Here is a 19,209-nt window from a genome sequence, read left to right as displayed (position 1 = left end):
GAAGTACTTCCTGGGATCGCCATGAAACTTCCCTCCCCTGATTTTCAGCGGATGCCCTCTGGTGGTCGAGGGTCCCATGAGCCAGAAGATATCATCTTCTGACTCGATGCGTTCCGTGATGTACTTATACGTTTCAATCATATCTCCCCGTTCTCTTCTTTCCTCAAGTGAGTACAGCCGCAACTTCTTTAGTCTTTCTTCATACGTGAGATCCTTGAGCCCCATGACCATCCTGGTGGCCGTTCGCTGAACCGACTCGATCCTCAGCACGTCCTTTCGGTAGTGTGGGCTCCAAAACTGAACACAGTACTCTAAGTGAGGCCTCACCATGGCTCTGTACAATGGCATCATAACCTATCCCATCTGGAATACTGTGTGCAATTCTGGAGGCCGCATTACCGGAAAGATGTGCTTCGAGCTGAGTCGGTCCAGAGGATGGCCACTAGGATGGTCTTGGGGCTCAGGGGTCTCTCATACGAAGAAAGACTGGGCAAACTGCAGCTCTATACCCTAGAGGAGCGCAGGGAAAGGGGTGACATGATTGAGACATTTAAATACGTCACGGGTCGTGTCGAGGTGGAAAACGATATATTCTTTCCCAAGGGACCCTCGGTCACAAGGGGGCACCCGCTCAAACTCAGAGGAGGGAAATTTAGTGGTGACACCAGGAAGTATTTCTTCACAGAAAGGGTGGTAGATCACTGGAACAGACTTCCGGTGCAGGTGATCAAGGCCACCAGCATGCTCGACTTTAAGAATAAATGAGACATCCACGTGGGATCCCTACGAGGGTCGAGTTAAGGAACTAGGTCATTAGCATTCAGACTTAATGGGGTGGGTCAATAGAGTGGGCAGACTTGATGGGCTATGGCCCTTTTCTGCCGTCATCTTTCTATGTTTCTAACCTCAGGTCTCCTGCTGACGAAACCTCTACGGATACACCCCATCATTTGTCTTGCCCTGGAGGAAGCCTTCTCCACTTGATTGGCAACCTTCATATCCTCGCTAATGATCACTCCTAGATCGCGTTCCGCCGTAGTTCTAACCAAGGTCTCACCATTTAGTACATAAGTTCTACGGGGGTTTCTCCTGCCCAAGTGCATTATCTTGCATTTTTTAGCATTGAAGCCTAGCTGCCAAGTTTTTGACCATTGTTCCAGCAGTAGTAGGTCGTGTGTCATATTATCAGGTAATAAGCATCTGCCTACTATGTTACAAAATTTGACATCGTCGGCGAACAGTGATACCCTTCCTCTAAGTCCTTTCGTCATATCTCTTATGAATAAATTGAATAGGATCGGACCCAGGACCGATCCCTGCGGCACTCCACTGATCACGTCCGATGCTTTGGATGGGGTACCGTTTACCACCACCTTCTGAAGTCTACCGCTCAGCCAATCCCCAACCCATGTAGTTAGAATGTCTCCTAATCCCATTGATTTCAGCTTGTTCAGTAATCTTCGATGAGGGACGCTATCAAATGCTTTACTGAAGTCCAAGTATACCACGTCCAGTGACTCTCCGGCGTCCAGTTGTCTGGTAACCCAGTCAAAAAAGCTAATCAGATTAGATTGGCAGGATCTACCCCGGGTGAACCCGTGTTGGTGTGGATCATGCAGTTTTTCTTCATCTAGGATTGTGTCAATATTCTGTTTGATCAGTGTTTCCGTGAGTTTACACACTATAGACGTGAGACTCACTGGTCTGTAGTTTGCTGTCTCTGTCCTGCAGCCCTTTTTGTGGAGTGGGATTACGTTGGCTGTTTTCCAGTCTAATGGGACCCTTCCTGTGCTTAGGGAAAGATTGAAAAGAACAGATAATGGTTCTGCCAGGACTTCCCTTAACTCCCTGAGCATTCTGGGGTGTAGGTTATCTGGTCCCATGGCTTTGTTTACTTTGAGTCTTGAAAGTTCGCCGTAGACACTACTGGGCCTAAATTCAAAATCTTGAAGCGGGTCTTTCCGGTTATCTCCCGTCTGCAGCTGTGGACCAGCTCCCGGCGCTTCACGGGTGAACACTGAACAGAAGTATTGGTTTAGTAATTCTGCCTTCACAGAGTCTGATTCTGCAAAGTTACCGTCCGATTGCTTCAGGAGTACTATCCCATCTTTGTTTCTTTTTCTGTCGCTAATATAGCTGAAGAAAGATTTATCCCCTTTCTTAATTTTCCGTGCTAGCTCTTCCTCCATTCGGAGTTTGGCCTCTCTGACTGCTGTTTTGACAGCTTTAGATCTGTCTAGATAGTCCTCTTTTGCCCCCTCTCTGCCTAAATGTTTGTAGGCGATAAAAGCGTCTCTTTTCTGTTTAACTAGGTCTGAAATTTCTTTACTGAACCATTGGGGTCTTTTGTTTCTCCTGCGTTTACTTACAGTCTTTATGTATCGGTCTGTTGCTTCGTGTAGTATGGACTTCAGAGTCGACCACATATCCTCCACATTATCAGTTTTTGCTTGTTTATGTAGCTCCTCATGGACGAAATCTCCCATGCGGTTGAAGTCTGTGCCTTTAAAGTTGAGATCCCTTGTTGCTGTTTTTGTTTTCGGGAATCCTTTCTTGAGGTTGAGCCAAACCATATTATGGTCGCTGGAGGCCAGTGTTTCTCCTACTGAGACTTCCGTGACGCTATCTCCGTTGGTGAGAACCAGGTCTAGTAACGTCTTGTCCCTGGTGGGTTCCAATACCAATTGCTTGAGACATGCGCCCTTTATGGAGTTTAATATTCTTCTGGTGCTACCCATAGTCGCGGAGAGTGTGTCCCAATCTGCATCTGGCATGTTGAAGTCTCCTAGCATTACAGAGTCCCCGCGCAGTGTGATATTCTCTATGTCCTCGATTAATTCCATGTCTTTGTCCTCCTGTTGCCTGGGAGGTCTATATATCACACCAAGGTATAGGCATCTTTCATTCCCTCTGGCCAGGTTCACCCAGAGGGATTCCCCAGTGTATCTAACATCTGTGATTCTGGTGGTTTTGATGCTTTCCTTAGTGTATAGCGCTACTCCTCCTCCCAAATAACCCACTCGGTCGCAGCGAAGTAGGTTGTACCCTGGTATAACCATATCCCACCCATGCGATTCCGTGAACCAGGTTTCAGATATTGCTATCACGTCAAGATCGGCATTTGTTATTTCAGTCTCTAATTCTAGAATCTTATTGCCCAAGCTGTGCGCATTAACATACATGGCCCTCCATTTCTGTGAAGAGTTTACTTTATGAGTTAGTGTGACTCCTAAATTATCAGTGATATTTCTCCCTGAATTAATGTGGATGTCATTGGTACTTACCTTAGACTTGGTAGTGTGAGTGCGACTTGCCTCCTCAGGGTGGTTTCTTACTGCTCTGGGATATAAGTATGTACCCTCCCCCAACTTACCTAGTTTAAAGCCCTATGGAGTAGGCGGGCCAATCGATGTCCAAATACGTTCCTACCTCTTCTGGTTAGGTGGAGTCCATCTGGTCCTTATAGTCCCTGGAGCGTCTCGCCGTGGTTTAGGAATCCAAAGTTCATTTCTCTGCACCATTCTCGGAGCCATTCGTTAGTCCGTTGAATACGCTCTTCTCTAGCTCTGCCTTTGTTTCTTACTGGAAGAATTGATGAAAAGACCACCTGTGCTCCTATCTGCTTCAACTTCTTTCCCAGCGCTCCAAAATCTCTGGGTATGTTCTCTGTGGTATTTCTCGCAGTGTCGTTTGTGCCTACATGGATGAGAAACATGGGAAAATGATCATTAGGTTTTAGAATTTTGTCTAGGTTAGTGGTAATATCCTGGATCTTGGCTCCAGGGAGACAGCAGACCTCTCTTGACTGCAAATTAGGCCTGCATATTGGTCCCTCGGTGCCCCTTAGCATGGAGTCACCAATGACTACCACTCTTCGTTCCTTCCGACGGGGCTGGTCCGCGTGCTCTGGAAATGATGTTGTGAGCTGGGCATCCTCTTGAGCCTCTTCTGATATTTCCTCGGTGGCTCCTTCCTGTAGGATCTGAAATCTATTTCTCAGAGTTAGCTGTGGTAGTGATGAACTGCTATCCTGTTGAAGAGAAAAAGAAGAAGAGAGTGAGAATGAGGTGGGTTTATTTCGCTTGCCTGTAGAGGAGGTTACTAGCTGCCAGGGGCCTGCTTCTCCAATCATCTCCTGTATTCCAATCGTTGTGTTTAGCTCTGTAGGTTTGGGCGTGTCGAGGATGGACCTGTTGTGGGCTCTCTCTGTGAGGTGCGACAGTTCCAGGATGGCGTCGTCGATGAAGGCCTCATCATCCCTTATGCTCCTCAGGCGCTTTACCTCCTCCCCGAGGCTCAGTAGTTCCTGTAAGATATCCTCGCCTACGCTTCCCAGCTCCTCTGTCTGTGTAGAGACTGTAGTGCACTTTGAGAGGGGGGGGGAAGGTCTCGGTCTGCACTGAGACCTCTGCCCTCTGATCCATGTCGCTCTCTGCCTTCTGTGTACAGACCTCGACCATCCCCAGGGTCCCTCCGGATGCTGGAGTGTCGATCTTGATTGTAGCTTTGGTACTCCGTGTCCTTCCTGCCATTTCCAAGATTTATTTCTGTAAAGAGAAAGGTTGAGATGTCAGAGAGTATGTGAGGAGAAGGATGAAAATAGAGAGAGAGAGAGTTTTTTTTTGTTTTTTTTAAATAAAATATATATAGGGTCTGAGAGGTTCAAGGGAGGACTATCTATCAAGCTAAGAGTGCAAGAAAGTGTATGGGTGTGAGAAGAAAGTGTATGGGTGTGAGAAGAAGGAAGAGTGTGATTGATTGTGTGGAATGAAGAGTTTAGATTAGGCCCTTCTCAAGGCCCTTCGTGAAGGCGCTCTCGCTAAGGCGAGCGCCTTTGCCGCTCGCCTTCGCCGCGCGCCGAATGGCTGTGCGCCGTTGGCACGCCCCCTTTTAAGATGGGATATGTTTTTTCCGGCGCTGTGGGCCGTTCTTCTGGTTATTCCCCGAGTCTGATTTTCTTTCTATGCAAGCTGCGGCAGGGTAAATTTTGCGGGACTCGAGTCCGACTATGTTTCTAGGAGCGTTGATGCAGCGGCCACATGTCAGCGAGAATCAGGCGTGCGCATGGGTCTCCGGTGATGGCGGGAGAGCTGCAGCGTTCCGGTAGTTTGTTTCCAGCTGACTTTGGTCAGGGTATGCCGGGGCTTCTCTCCTTTCCGGTTCAGACAAGTTGTATGTGTTTCACCAGCTTTGGGACAAGCTTGGGCAGCTTTATATGTCTATGTCTGTGTTCCTGCTGTACTCCCTTGAAGGAAGCTGCTTGTTTAATCGGACTCTGGGGTTAGCACTCAAGGGGTTTACCAGAGAGACTCTGACCTGTGCTAGGTCACCCAGTCTCGGTTAGTCTCCAGACTGGGGCGACATACGGCAACTCACGGCACAGTGAGATCAGCAGTAAGATAGTGCCCTGTATTTCACACAGGTGTCTCATTGTCTCTCTTGGGGTCCCTGCAGATTGAGCCTTTGTCTATTGGTAACTGTCCTTATTTGGGCCTCTGTGCTGAGCTGCATGTGTCTAGTAGTGGCACAGGATATTTATGCCTAAAGGTAGTACAAGCAGTTTCCAAGTTCGGGCTGTCTCTATGGGCATAATGACACTGCGCATATTCCTGCGGCCAGGACTCTCTTTCTCTATTTCTGAGGGGGCCTGGACTTCAGATTTCCATGCTTATCACGCTGGTTGCTCCTGTCACCATTTTCTCATGGCACATGCTAGACGGGCCCCCCGACCAGACAGAAAGGGCTGTACAGCTCCTTTTAACCAGGAGCCAGTTATCTATTCTATCAAACCCACGGAGGATCACGCACTATGTGGCTGTTAGCCTTATCCCTGAAGCTCTCATTAACAATGTGAGCTTTGTCTGATACCTGTAAGGATGCTGTTGTTTTCCACGGGGCGGTAGATGCAGCATCTTGATTGAGTCTAGTACGTATTCACTTTAAAGGACATATGTATTTCGCTCATGTTGCATGGGGTTAGTACTGTTTTCATGGTTCCAGTATATTCCTCTTTACATTGTGAACCTTGATTTTTCCTAGGAGAATCTTCTTGCAGATCCTACAGTCTCATTCTGCCATTCCCTGACCTTCTGCACTTCATTCTGAGGGGATCTTGACTTCTTCCAATGACTCTTCAGGCTTTCTCATGAGGGAGAAGACACTATAATGTCAGGTCAGAGGGCTGTGAAGATTTTTCAGGATGCTTGCATCTTTGCATTCTCCTCAGGTTTTCCAGTTCGTTCTTGGAGTCTCTATGTTTTGTGTTTCCCTTTTCAGTGTTACTGGTCCTCAGGACGGTTCTTGTAGTTCTTCGGGAACTAAGGGACGTTGTTCCACTTACTGCATGGTGCCCGAGACGGGGGCATTGGGCAGGCTGGATCCCATTCTGCTGAATTAGTTTCTCGGGGTTACACATTTCTGCAGACAACCTGGGAGTATATTTACATTTTCTCTATGGACTCCGAATCTGCACTTGGTTTGCCTGCCTCTCTTGGAGCGGCGCTTTTGGTTTTGGCACATGCCATTTCGCCTACCCAAGGCTTCACAAACGTTTTAGGTGATGTGGGCGGTGGTACCGTTTTGGCGCTACCAGGCGATTCATCTAATTTCTTCTTGACTGCCTGCTTGATTCGGACGACTTCCAGTTGGGCCATTTGACTGACACGAAAAGGGTGATATCTTTTCCTCAGTTCTTTACACGTGCATCTTTGAATTTGCACAGCACTCTTTTCTCCTGTACTGTTTATAGGTATATCGGGGTGATGTTTTTATTCATATAGGAGAGACATGTGTTTCTTTCTGGAGACTTGGGCGTGGGGTCTCGGTCTCAGATTGGTATTCTTCTTTGCTTACCATGACCAAGAGTATGGGATTCTGTACAGTTTCTGGGATCCATATTGCTGACTCCACTGGGGACTTCGGCTTGCTTTCCCCTTCTTACGCTACAGCAGTCGCTTTTGTTCCGGTGGTTCCCGGTATCTCAGAGTACCAATTATTTGGTATGCTCCTCCTGCATCACTCTGTATGATTTGGTGGCTCAGCGCGATTTCTCTTTTCAAGGCATGCCTTGGTCTTTGCTGGACTATCTCATGACCACCGACCATCCCAGGCTGTCGGGTTGGGGGGCTCCGTGGCTTCCATCCTCAGCTCCTGGAGTCTGGTCTTCAGAGGCGACTCAGTACTTGTTCATTCTTCTGCTCTTGAGCAGGGTCAGGCTACCTTTCTGGAGCTTCAGATCATTCTTCCGGATTGCCGCTGAGGGTCCTTTTGGTCAGTATTAGGATGGGGGTATTTCTCTACTGCTTGGGCAGTAAGTGTTGTACTCATTGGCAGGTGAAGTTGTTCTGCTTCAATGGGTGGACTCTCATCTTCGTCTTCTGTTGGCAGATCCTTTTATGGATCAGGATAAGAGTTTGGATAGACTTTCTCTCCGTGGAATCTGAGCATGGCCCATTTCTTGTATGTTACAGTGTACAGCGCTGTGTACGCTCTGGAAAGTGTGCATGTTAGTAATAGTGTAATCTTCTGCATCCTGGATATTGAGATTTGTGGCTCAAGCGTTCTAGCTCTTTTTATGGAAGTGAGATCTGCTTGACCTAGACCTCATGGCCTCGTCTCTCAATTCTAAGCTTCCTAGCTTCTTCGGCGGGCCCAGGGAGTGGGAGTTAGAGGGGGTAGCTGCATGGCTCCTTTCTCGCTTCTGCCTTCTCTTTTTCAGTGTTTTCCGCTGGCTGATGATGGCTTGGATTTGCCACCTCGAGCTCGCTTTCCAGGCACAGTATTTTGTAGAATCTCTGGATTGGCGGCGCCATCCTTACTTTGCGGATTTGATGAGTCTTTCGATAGCCGGACTAAGAAGTTTCCTGGTATCTCCAGCTTTGCTCGCCTAGGGTCCGTTCAACATGGATATTTGTACTACTTTAGTATTACGACCTAGTTTTTTGAAAAATCTTGGCTGACGTGTAAGGATTATGCGAAGCAGGTTGTTTCTTCTCTTATCCAGGTGCTCCGGACGTCTTCTCCTGTGGCTTCTGCTTCCTTTTGGAGGTTTTTCCTTTCTTGGGTGCTTCTTAATGTTTGAACCACTCCAGAGTTCCTTTTTGGCACAGGTGTATTGCCGAGGGCTTAGCATTCAATTCCCTTCAGCTTCTAGTGCCATTCTTAGCTTGTTACAAGGGCTAGGTATATTGCTCTTCGCTTACTTCTCAGCTTCATGTAGTTCAGGTCCTAAACAGAGTGCGGTATATTCATGCGCCTCTTAGAAAGCCCGGTTTGGAGTACAATATTCACGTACTTCTTCTCAGTATACCGAAGGCTTCATTTCATCCTTGTCTTTTGGGACTCTAAAGGGCTGTGCCATTGAACATGGGGTTTCTTGTGGCCATGGCTTCAGCTCTGCAGTTTTCTATGTTGCAGGCCTTGTTCAACGGGGATTCCTATTTCTGATCTCCGAAATATGGGGTATCAGTTCGGATGGTACCATTAGTTCTTTCTAGGGGGGTGTCATCCTTTCTTTTATGTCATGCTCGCTTTTCCTTCCTTCTTCCTGGGAGGAGAAATTGGGAGCAGTGCTTTTATTCACTGCATTTTTTGATATGTACTTAGCGTTCTCTGTGAGCTCGGTTTCTAACGACTTTTAGTTGTTTATATCTCCTTTTTGCATTCTTCAAAGGACGCCTCAAACGTTTGGTGGCGTCCGAAGCCTCCATCGCTCAATGGGTCCAGGAGGACATTCTTTATGCTTGCTTGCTGGCAGGGAAGCGGTTAGCGAAAGAACTTCATGACCATTCCGCTGGAGCGATGGCTACTTCTTGGGCTCAGCCCAGAGTTTTTTTTCCTTGGAGGAGATTTGTCTCGTGGCTAATTGGTCTTCCGAGCGTGCTTTTTCTCCCCATTTCTGCTTGGATTTGGGGGCGCATGCGGTAGGGGCGTTTTGTTCTTCGGTTGTTGCGGAGGCGGCGTTTGCTTCCCACCCAGATTGAGGATTGCTTTGCTACATCCCATTGGTCTCTGGATTCATCTGCTGCTGTTGCTAGGGAAGGAAAAATTATGTTCTTACCTGTTAATTTTCTTTCCATTAGACGCAGCAGATGAATCCAGAGCCCCACCCTTTCTGGATATTGTCTCTCGGTTTTTTCTTTTGCAACTTTCGCAGTTTGTTATTATGGCAGGTTGTTTTCTGTATTATTGCATTTTGAGATTTGTTATGGGAAAGAAGTTTTTTACATGCTATGCCTATTGCTGGTTACGTGTGCTTGGGCAAGGAGCTATACTGATGAGACAGGAGGAGTGCCAGCCAATAGGACCACCTGTTAATCAGTTTCTCTATCTCCGCCTGCTGGTAGATGTGAGCTATCCCATTGGTCTCTGGATTCATCTGCTGCGTCTAAGGGAAAGAAAATTAACAGGTAAGAACATAATTTTTCCTTCCTCTGACTGCCTTCTAAAGTTCTAAATAATACTCCTGAAGGATTTGTGCAACAGGAAAAAAAAAATTCTGTGCACAATAATTGACTTTTGCATATTTTGACACAATAACAGTTCATAAGCTACCAAGTAATTATTTTAAACTATAATACAAAATTGTATAAATATATAGAATTTATAGTTTTTTGGTGCAAAATTAAAGTTGCTCCCTATTACTCTCTTCTGATCCACATCCTCTTCCATCTGCTCAGCTACTCTGCTCTGCCCTCACTACTTTGATCTAGGTACAAGGGTGAATCAAAAATTAAAGCAGTTGTTAAATTATGCAAAAACCAGAATAGAGCTAGCAAAATGCAATATATGTAATTGTACATTGCCTGTTGGATAGTTGTCCATGCACAGTGTGGTCGTGTAGTCAGGAAAGCAAAGATGCGAATGGAAGAAAAAATAGCTGACATGGTAAAACGGGGTGACAAGATATTTTTTAGATATATTAGTGGAAGCTATAAGAAATTTAATAAAATTAGGGAGCCATTAACTTTTTATTGTAATGAGTAAACACCATTTTCTATTGTAATATACACCGTCTAATGTTTGGGGGGAGGGGGAGGTATATTTTACATTATTCATAATGGGGAAATAATAGAGGAATGATAAGAGGGGAGGGTGGTAATTTTATGTATTGTAAGATAAATTAGAAAGATTGTCAAGTGATGTGTTTAATTGTATTATTTGTGCACTTGATGTAAGATTGAAAATGAATAAAGAATTTAAAAAAAAAAAATATTAGTGACAGGAAGAAGTGCAAAAGTGGCATTGTGAGACTCAAAGATGAAGGGGAGGAATATGTAGAAGCTGATAAAGAAAAGGCCGAATTGCTTAACAAATATTTCTGTTCTGTGTTCACAGCTGAAGTGCCGGGGGCGGGACCGCAGAAAATAAACGTGAATAGGGATGGAGAAGTAATAGATCCTGATTGATTTTCAGAGGGTTGTGTTTGTGAGGAGCTAGCTAAAATAAAGGTAGACAAACGATGTAGCCGGATGGTGGTACATCCTAGCGTTCTGAAGGAACTTAGGGAAGTTCTGGTAGCTCCATTGACTGACCTTTTCAATGATCTCTAGAGTCGGGAGTGTTACTGGAGAAGGGCGGATATGGTCCCTCTCCACAAAAGTGGAAGTAAGGAAGAAGTAGGGAATTACAGGCCGGTAAGTCTGTCTTCTGTGGTAAGCTAATTAATGGAAACTCTTTTAAAACAGAAAATGATCAAGTTTCTGGAATCCTGTGGATTACAGGACAAGAGACAACATGGATTCACTAGAGGTAGGTCTTGTCAGACAAATGTGATCAGTTTCTTTGACTGGGTGACCAGAGAATTGGATAGAGGATGTGCGCTAGATGTGGTGTATTAAGATTTTAGCAAAGCCTTTGACAGTGTTCCACACAGACGTCTAATAAATAAACTGAGTGCCCTCGGGATGGGTCCCAAAATGATGGGCTGTTTCAAGAACTGGTTGAGTGGAAGGTGACGGAGGGTAGTGATCAATGGAGATCACTCTGAGGAAAGGAATGATGCCAGTGGTGTGCCTCAAGGTTCTGTTCTTGGGTCTGTTCTTTTTAACATTTTATAAACGATATTGCTGAAGGGTTGTCGGGTAAGATTTGCTTCTTTGCAGATGATACCAAAATCTGCAATAGAGTAGACACGCCGGATGGTGTGAATAACATGAAGAAAGACCTGGCGAAGATTGAAGAATGGTCTGAAATTTGGCAGCTAAAATTTAATACTAAGAAATGCAAGGTCATGCATTTGGGCTGCAAAACCCCGAGTGAATGGTACAGTTTAGGGGGTGAAGAACTTATGTGCACAACAGAAGAACGGGACTTGGGTGTGATTGTATGTGATTATCTTAAGATGGCCAAACAGGTTGAAAAAGTGACGGCGAAAGCTAGAAGGATGCTAGGTAGCATAGGGAAAGGGTAGGCCAGTAGGAAAAAGGAGGTATTGATGCCCCTGTATAAGACTTTTGTGAGAACTCATTTAGAATATTGTGTACAATTCTTGAGGCCACACCTTCAAAAATATATAAAAAGGATGGAGTCAGTCCAGAGGAAGGCTACTAAAATGGTATGTGTTCTTCATCATAAGACATATGGGGACAGACTTAAAGATGTCAATCTGTATACTTTGGAGGAAAGGCAGGAGAGGGGAGATATGATAGAGACGTTTAAATACCTATGTAATTTAAATGCGCGAGTTGTGCCTCTTTCATTTTTTTTTAAATTCTTTATTCATTTTCAATCTTACATCAAGTTATGAGTTGATAGGCTCTGGAGTAATCTAAGGAAATACTTTTTTACAAAAAGGGTGGTAGATGCATGGAACAGTCTCCCAGAAGAGATGGTGGAGACAGAGACTGTGTCTGAATTCAAAAAGGCCTGGGATAGGCACGTGGAATTTCTTGGAGAGAGAAAAAGATAATGGTTACTGCGGATGGGATTTGCCTTTTATCTGCCATCATGTTTCTATGTTTAGTTGTATGGCAGTCACGAGATCAGAAACATGGACACTCCATTGCAAGATTGCACCATCTAAGAGCAATATGCAGTAATTCACTATCTTTGGGAGAGGGAATAAAACCTGTAGAAATTCACCATCAGATATTGACTCAGTAAGGATATAGCACCATGAATCAATGAAAGGTTTATTAGTGGGTAAAAAGGTTTAAAGCTGGAATAACAGGTGCAACTGACGATAGTTCTGGTCTCTCATCAATATCACACACAAGCACATTGACAGGGCAGATGCCTTGATTAGAGAAGACTGATAGATAACAGTGTCTCCAATTGGCTGCAAATTTGAATATCAGCTGTGGATCTGCATTTGCCACAATGCATTATGACTTGGGATACGGGAAAATCTGAGCATGATTGGTTCCTAAACAGCTTACGGATCTGCACAAGCAACAGCATGTGGAGGGTGCGACCCAGTTCATGAGACAGTATGGAAAAGATCCGAGTATTCTGGAGAGAATTATCACTGGCATTGAGACATGGGTGCAACCCAAAGAACAAAAGACAAAGCATGACGAAATAAAGGAAATGGTGCTCACCTTGCTTCGGGAGCAGCCAGAAAATTTCTCTGAATGAATACAGAAGCTAGTTGAATGATAGAACAAATGCGTTGTCTTGCATGAGGACTGTGAAAAGTGATATGTTCAATTTCTCACAGTTACTTCTATTAAGGCTTTTAAATGTATTTTGCTTTTACTTTTTGATTTACCCTTGTATATCCTCTATAATCAGTGTTCTCAGTGTTTCTTCTGTTGTGATACACTAAACACTATAGTTTTCAGCTGAAGAAAAGAAAAAAAACCAACACTATATATCATTTAATTGTTGCTAACAATGATCTAAGGGAAATACAGACACAATGGTGGGATACATCTTAAGATGCAGTGGGAGGGGCCTAAGGATCTGATTGGCTCAAAATAGAAAGCTTTTTTTTAATTTTTTTTTTAACAAAATACCTCTGGTTTCACAGTTTGCTTCATTTCTTTGAAGGTGTAAAAAACAAGTGGATAAAAGTGAGTCAGTTGAAATGGAGGGCCATTTTTGATATGATATCCAAATCTGAGTTTGGACTTTTTGCGGAAGATGAACAAAAATTCAGTACCAAACAGGCTCATTTTTAGAACTGCAAAACATCTATCTTTTTTCAAAAATGGCCATTTTCCAGATGTGCGTCTATCTTTTTGAACCACTTTTGAAAAAAACACACATCCAAAAGAAAAATGCACAAAAGAAGCCATTGGGATGCAGGAGGAGCTAGCATTTGTAGTAGACTGGTCACACAGACATCCCAACAGAGCAGTGGGGCACCTCAGGGGATACTTGAACATCTCACCATAACTCCCTTATATTGTTTGGTGAGCCCTCCAAAACCCACCCACCTATATGATGGTCCAGTAGGTTTGGTGGACTCATACGCTCCACCACAAGTACATAAAGTAGGATATGGGCCCAAGGTCCCCTTCTCTGCAGTCCACTGCACTAATGACCACTCCAGGAATCTGCTTGCTGCTCTACTAGGACTGCCCAGAACATTTGAAGCTGTTATACAGGCAGGTATGTACTGTTTTATTTAAATCTTTGGGGTGGGGTGGTTGAGAGGACATCAGTGACCACGGGGGAGTGTGGGGAAGGTCATGCTTACATCCCTCCAGTGGTCATCTGGTCAGTTTGGGCACCTTTTTGACACTTAGGGCTCCTTTTACAAAGGTGCACTAGCGTTTTTAACGCACGCACTGGATTAGTACACGCTAGCTGAAAAGCTACTGCCTGCGGCAATTTAGCGTACGCTATTCTGCTTGTTAAGACCCTAGCGCGCCTTTGTAAAAGGAGCCCTAATTCATTATTAAAGCAGGTCTAGCCCCAAATGTCCAAACTGTGCCCTGGACATATTCTAAAATGTTTAATTATGGCAGAGATTTACATGAACTGTGGATGAACAGCATAGAAATCCATCTAGAAAATAGATTTTGAAAATAACAAATTAGAATGGTTTGGTGAGAAAAATGTCTATCAACCCCTTTACTCCACTTTTTGGATATTTTTCTTTTTTGAAAATTAGCCCTGTAGTGTATCTAGATTTCCAGAAAGCTTTCGACAGATTTCCTAATCAAAGACTCCTAAGAAAATTAAAACATGGAATAGGAGACAATGTTCTGTTGTGGATTAGGAATTGGTTATTGCACAGAAAAGAGAGGGTAGGGTTAAATGACCATTTTTCTAAGTCAAGCAGGGTGACTAATGGAGTTCTGCAGGGCTCAGTGCTATTTAACACTTCTATTTATAAATGATCTGTATATTGGAACAAGTAAGGTGATTACATTTGCAGATGACAAAACTATTCAAAACTTGTTAAAACATATGCATACTTTGAAAATTTGTAAGAAGACCTTAGGAAACTGGAAGACTGGTCATCCAAATGGTCCATATTTTATAATTTAATATGATATACTGTATGTTTGTGTAATATGTTACCCATATTTTAGATATTTTTAACAATTTGTACATCGCCTAGAACTTTGAATAGGCGATTAATCAAACTATATAATAAACTTGGAAACTTGGAATGTGGATAAATGCCCTTGGAATGTGGATAAATGCAAAGTGATGCACTTTAGGAAGAAGAATCTGAATCAAGAGTTACCAGATGCTAGGGTACCATTATGGACAGTGGCACAATTCATGTTTCCTCTGCAAGTTCACCCAGACTAAATTTTGGCACTGTTTTGGCATTCCTCTCTTAGCCACCCTGCCTCATGCTGTCATAGAATCGACTTTTGATTTTACAAAGTTATTCCATTGGGAATGGCTGCATTGTTGAAAAACGCAGTGTTCGCACCCCCATTTGACATCTGAGTGAGTAACATCCCTGTGGTACGATTTTTTAGCAAGCCCAAGGACATTAGTTGTACATGTACAGGGGCAATTGTAACTATTTTATCTTTTGTCTTGCCTTTAATATGTTTTCACTCCCTCTTGGCTATGTCAAAGTTCACTTAGTTACCAATGAAGATTTTGATTATGCCTTTTAATGCTCATTATGAACCTCACTCTGTTATATAGGGCCTGTTTAACAAAGCTGCACAGCAACATCCCCGAAGCCCATAGAGATTTAAAGGGCTTAGGGGCTGTTACCGTGCAGCTTTGTAAAACAGGCCTGTGGAGGGGCATAATCAAAAGGAACGTCTAAGTCGCAAGTCGTCCAAAGTAAAAAAACAACCTAGGACACATTTTCGAAAAATACGTCCAAAATTTTTTTTGTTTCAAAAATCGTCTAAGTATACGTCCTGCCGATCTGATCGTCCAAGTCGCTAAATCGTCCATCTTTACACCACATTTTCATCCAACTTTTCGTCCAAGTCAAAAATGCCTAGAACAAGCCCTGTTGGACGTGGGAGGGGTCTGCAAGGTGATGGACTGAACACCCAGACATGGCACCTAAATAGTAGGGTACCTTACAGGGCACTGCTGTGAACTTCACAAAAAGGGTGCTATGTCTTCTCCTCGCTACAGCTCCCTTTTAGGTCATGGTGAGCCCCCCAAGCCACCTCCAGAATCCCCTAGACCCATTTATATACCACCCCAATAGCCCTTATGGCTGCAGGAGCCACTTATATGCCAGTACAAAAGGGTTTGGGGGGTGTATAGAGGAGTGCACATGCTTCAGAATCAGTGCAGTGATTACAGGGGCTTATGGACATTGTTCCTCCTCTTCATGGGTTCCTAACCCCTCCCCCCCAAGACGGCTTAAGCCACCTCTGTGCTGGACGACTAGGCTTTCCTATGACAGGCTGCCGGGTGATGATGGTCTGGAGGCTGAATTTTAAAGGTGTGATTATGATTTTTATGGGGTTGAGGGGGTCGGTGATCACTGGGGTAGTGTGTGGGGATCTGTATTATGTGTTTGCAGTGCTTATCTGGTGACTTTAGGTGGGTTTTTGTGACTTAGACATGCTGGGCTGTATAAGTTTTGGTTATACATGCTGTACGACTAAGTCTAAGCCGGCCCACGTCCCGCCCAACTCCTGCCCTCGACACTCCTCCTGAAAATGCCTCGTTTAGCTTTGGTCGTTCAGCGGCAGTATGAAGGACTAGGACAGATCATTTAGAAATACGTCCAAAACCCGTTTTCATTATCGGCACTTGGACGTATTTTGACAGTGTTCGTCCAAGTGCTGACTTAGGCCGGTTTTTGGACGTTTTTCTCTTTCGATTATGAGTCCCATAGTGTTTTCAGATAAAATATTTCTTCACAGCATTTGCTAGTTGTTTAATTTAAGTTTGGGGTTTCTCTGTTTTTTAAATGGTTCAAATCTGGCACTTTTATGTTGCCAAAATTGATTTTTTTTTTTAAATTGTTATTCATTGTTTTTGAAGTGCTTACAATGAGTAAATATTTTTAATATTAAGTTTGGGGGTTTTCTGTTGTCAGGATTGTTTTTTAAATGTTTCAAGCCAGGGACTTTCTTATTGCCAAAATTGAATCATTTTAAATTGTTATTAATTGGTTTTGAAGTGCTCACTATGAGCACATTTTAAATATTTTGTTTATGAGCTAATTATGTGTTTTATGTATGCTTGCAATTTTTTGTCACAAATGATTGATTTTTTTTTTTTTTTTAACATACGATTTGTTTCTTGTATGACTTATTTTACCCACAGCTCAAAGACACGTATACTGTTTTTAGTCTACATTTTTTTATTTGTGATCTATATCAACCGGTATGTAGACGGTTTATATGAGTACTTCTTGACCGCCACATTATAATAGTCGCTGGCTATTGTTTTTAATATTTATAGTGTGCACATTATGCACTATGGTTTTCTGGTTTCCCATCTGCCGTACCTTCATTTGCTGCCTTTGACATTTTCCATATTTTAACGTACATAGTAACATATTAGATGACGGCAGATAAAGACCTGAATGGTCCATCCAGTCTGCCCAACCTGATTTCAATTTCAATTTTTTTTTTTTTAGCTATTTCTGGGCAATTATCCAAACCTCTACCCAGTACTGTGCTTGATTTCCAACTGCTGAAGTCTCCGTCAAAGCTCACTCCAGCCCATCTACACCCTCTCAGCCATTGAAGCCCTCCCCAGCCCATCCTCAATCAAAGGCCTTATACAGAAACATACCGTGCAAGTCTGCCCAGTACTGGCCTTAGTTCTTCAATATATACTATTATTTTCTGATTCTAGATCATCCCACACTTCTTTGAACTCCGTCACAGTTTTCCTCTCCACCACCTCTCTCGGGAGCGCATTCCAGGCATCCACCACCCTCTCCGTAAAGTAGAATTTCCTAATATTGCTCTTGAATCTACCACGCCTCAACCTCAAATTATGTCCTCTGGTTTTACCATTTTCCTTTCTCTGGAAAAGATTTTGTTCTACGTTAATACCTTTCAAGTATTTGAACGTCTGAATCATATCTCCCCTGTCCCTCCTTTCTTCTAGGGTATATTCAGGGCTTCCAGTCTCTCCTCATACGTTTTCTGGCGCAAGCCTCCTATCATTTTTGTTGCCCTCCTCTGGACCGCTTCAAGTCTTCTTATGTCCTTCGCCAGATACGGTCTCCAAAACTAAACACAATACTCCAAGTGGGGCCTCACCAAAAACCTGTACAGGGGCATCAACACCTTCATCCTTCTACTGGCTATACCTCTCTCTATACAGCCCAGCATCCTTCTGGCAGCAGCCACCGCCTTGTCACACTGTTTTTTCGCCTTTAGATCTTCAAACACTATAACCCCAAGGTTCCTCTCCCTGGCCGTGCATATCAGCCTCTTACCTCCCAGCATATACAGTTCCTTCCAATTATTAATCCCCAAATGCATTACTTCATTTCTTTCCATTGAATTTTAGTTGACAGATATTAGAACATTCCTCAAACTTTTGCAGTTCCTTTTTCATGTTTTCCACTCCCTCCTCAGTGTCTTGGTATCATCCGCAAAAAGGCAAACTTTTCCTTCTAACCCTTCAGCAATGTCACTCACAAACATATTGAACAGGATCGGCCCCAGCACTGAACCCTGAGGGACTCCACTACTCACCTTTCCTTCCTCCAAGTGACTTCCATTAACCACCACCCTCTGGCATCTGTCCAACAGTTCACCACTTTAATCCAGTTCACAGCCCTTCAAGTTTGTTCAAGAGCTTCCTATGAGGAACCGTATCAAAGGCTTTGCTGAAATCGAAGTAAATTACATCTAGCATATGTCTTCGATCCAGTTCTCTGGTCACCCAATCAAAAAATTCAATCAGGTTCATTTGGCACGATTTACCTTTTGTAAAGCCATGTTGCCTCGGATCCTGTAACCCATTAGATTCAAGGAAATACACTATCCTTTCTTTCAGCAACACTTCCATTATTTTTCCAACAACTGAAGTGAGGCTCACCGGCCTGTAGTTTCCTGCTTCATCCCTGTGACCACTTTTATGAATAGGGACCACATCCGCTCTCCTCCAATCCCCAGGAATCACTCCTGTCTCCAGAGATTTGTTGTACAAGTCTTTAATAGGACTCGCCAGAACCTCTCTGAGCTCCCTTAGTATCCTGGGATGGATCCCGTCTGGTCCCATCGCTTTGTCCACCTTCAGTTTTTCAAGTTGCTCATAAACACCCTCCTCCGTGAACGGCGCAGAATCTACTCCATTTTTTCGTGTAACTTTGCCAGACAATCTCGGTCCTTCTCCAGGATTTTCTTCTGTGAACACAGAACAGAAGTGTTTGTTTAGCACATTTGCTTTCTCCTCATCACTCTCCACATATTTGTTCCCAGCATCTTTTAGCCTAGCAATTCCATTTTTTATCTTCCTCCTTTCACTAATATATCTGAAAAAATTTTTATCTCCCTTTTTTACATTTTTAGCCATTTGTTCTTCCGCCTGTGCCTTCGCCAAACATATCTCTCTCTCTTGGCTTCTTTCAGTTTCACCCTGTAGTCCTTTCTGCTCTCCTCTTCTTGGTTTTTTTTATATTTCATGAACGCCAACTCTTTCGCCTTTATTTTCTCAGCCACTAGGTTGGAGAACCATATCGGCTTCCTTTTTCTCTTGTTTTTATTGATTTTCTTCACATAAAGGTCCGTAGCCATTTTTATCGCTCCTTTCAGCTTAGACCACTGTCTTTCCACTTCTCTTATGTCCTCCCATCCTAACAGCTCTTTCTTCAGGTACTTTCCCATTGCATTAAAGTCCGTACGTTTGAAA

The sequence above is a fragment of the Geotrypetes seraphini genome, chromosome 4, assembly GCF_902459505.1.
Source record: "Geotrypetes seraphini chromosome 4, aGeoSer1.1, whole genome shotgun sequence".
NCBI classification, from domain to species: Eukaryota; Metazoa; Chordata; class Amphibia; order Gymnophiona; family Dermophiidae; genus Geotrypetes; species Geotrypetes seraphini.
The sequence above is the reverse complement of the archived record's forward strand: the minus strand, read 5'-3'. Positions refer to the sequence as shown.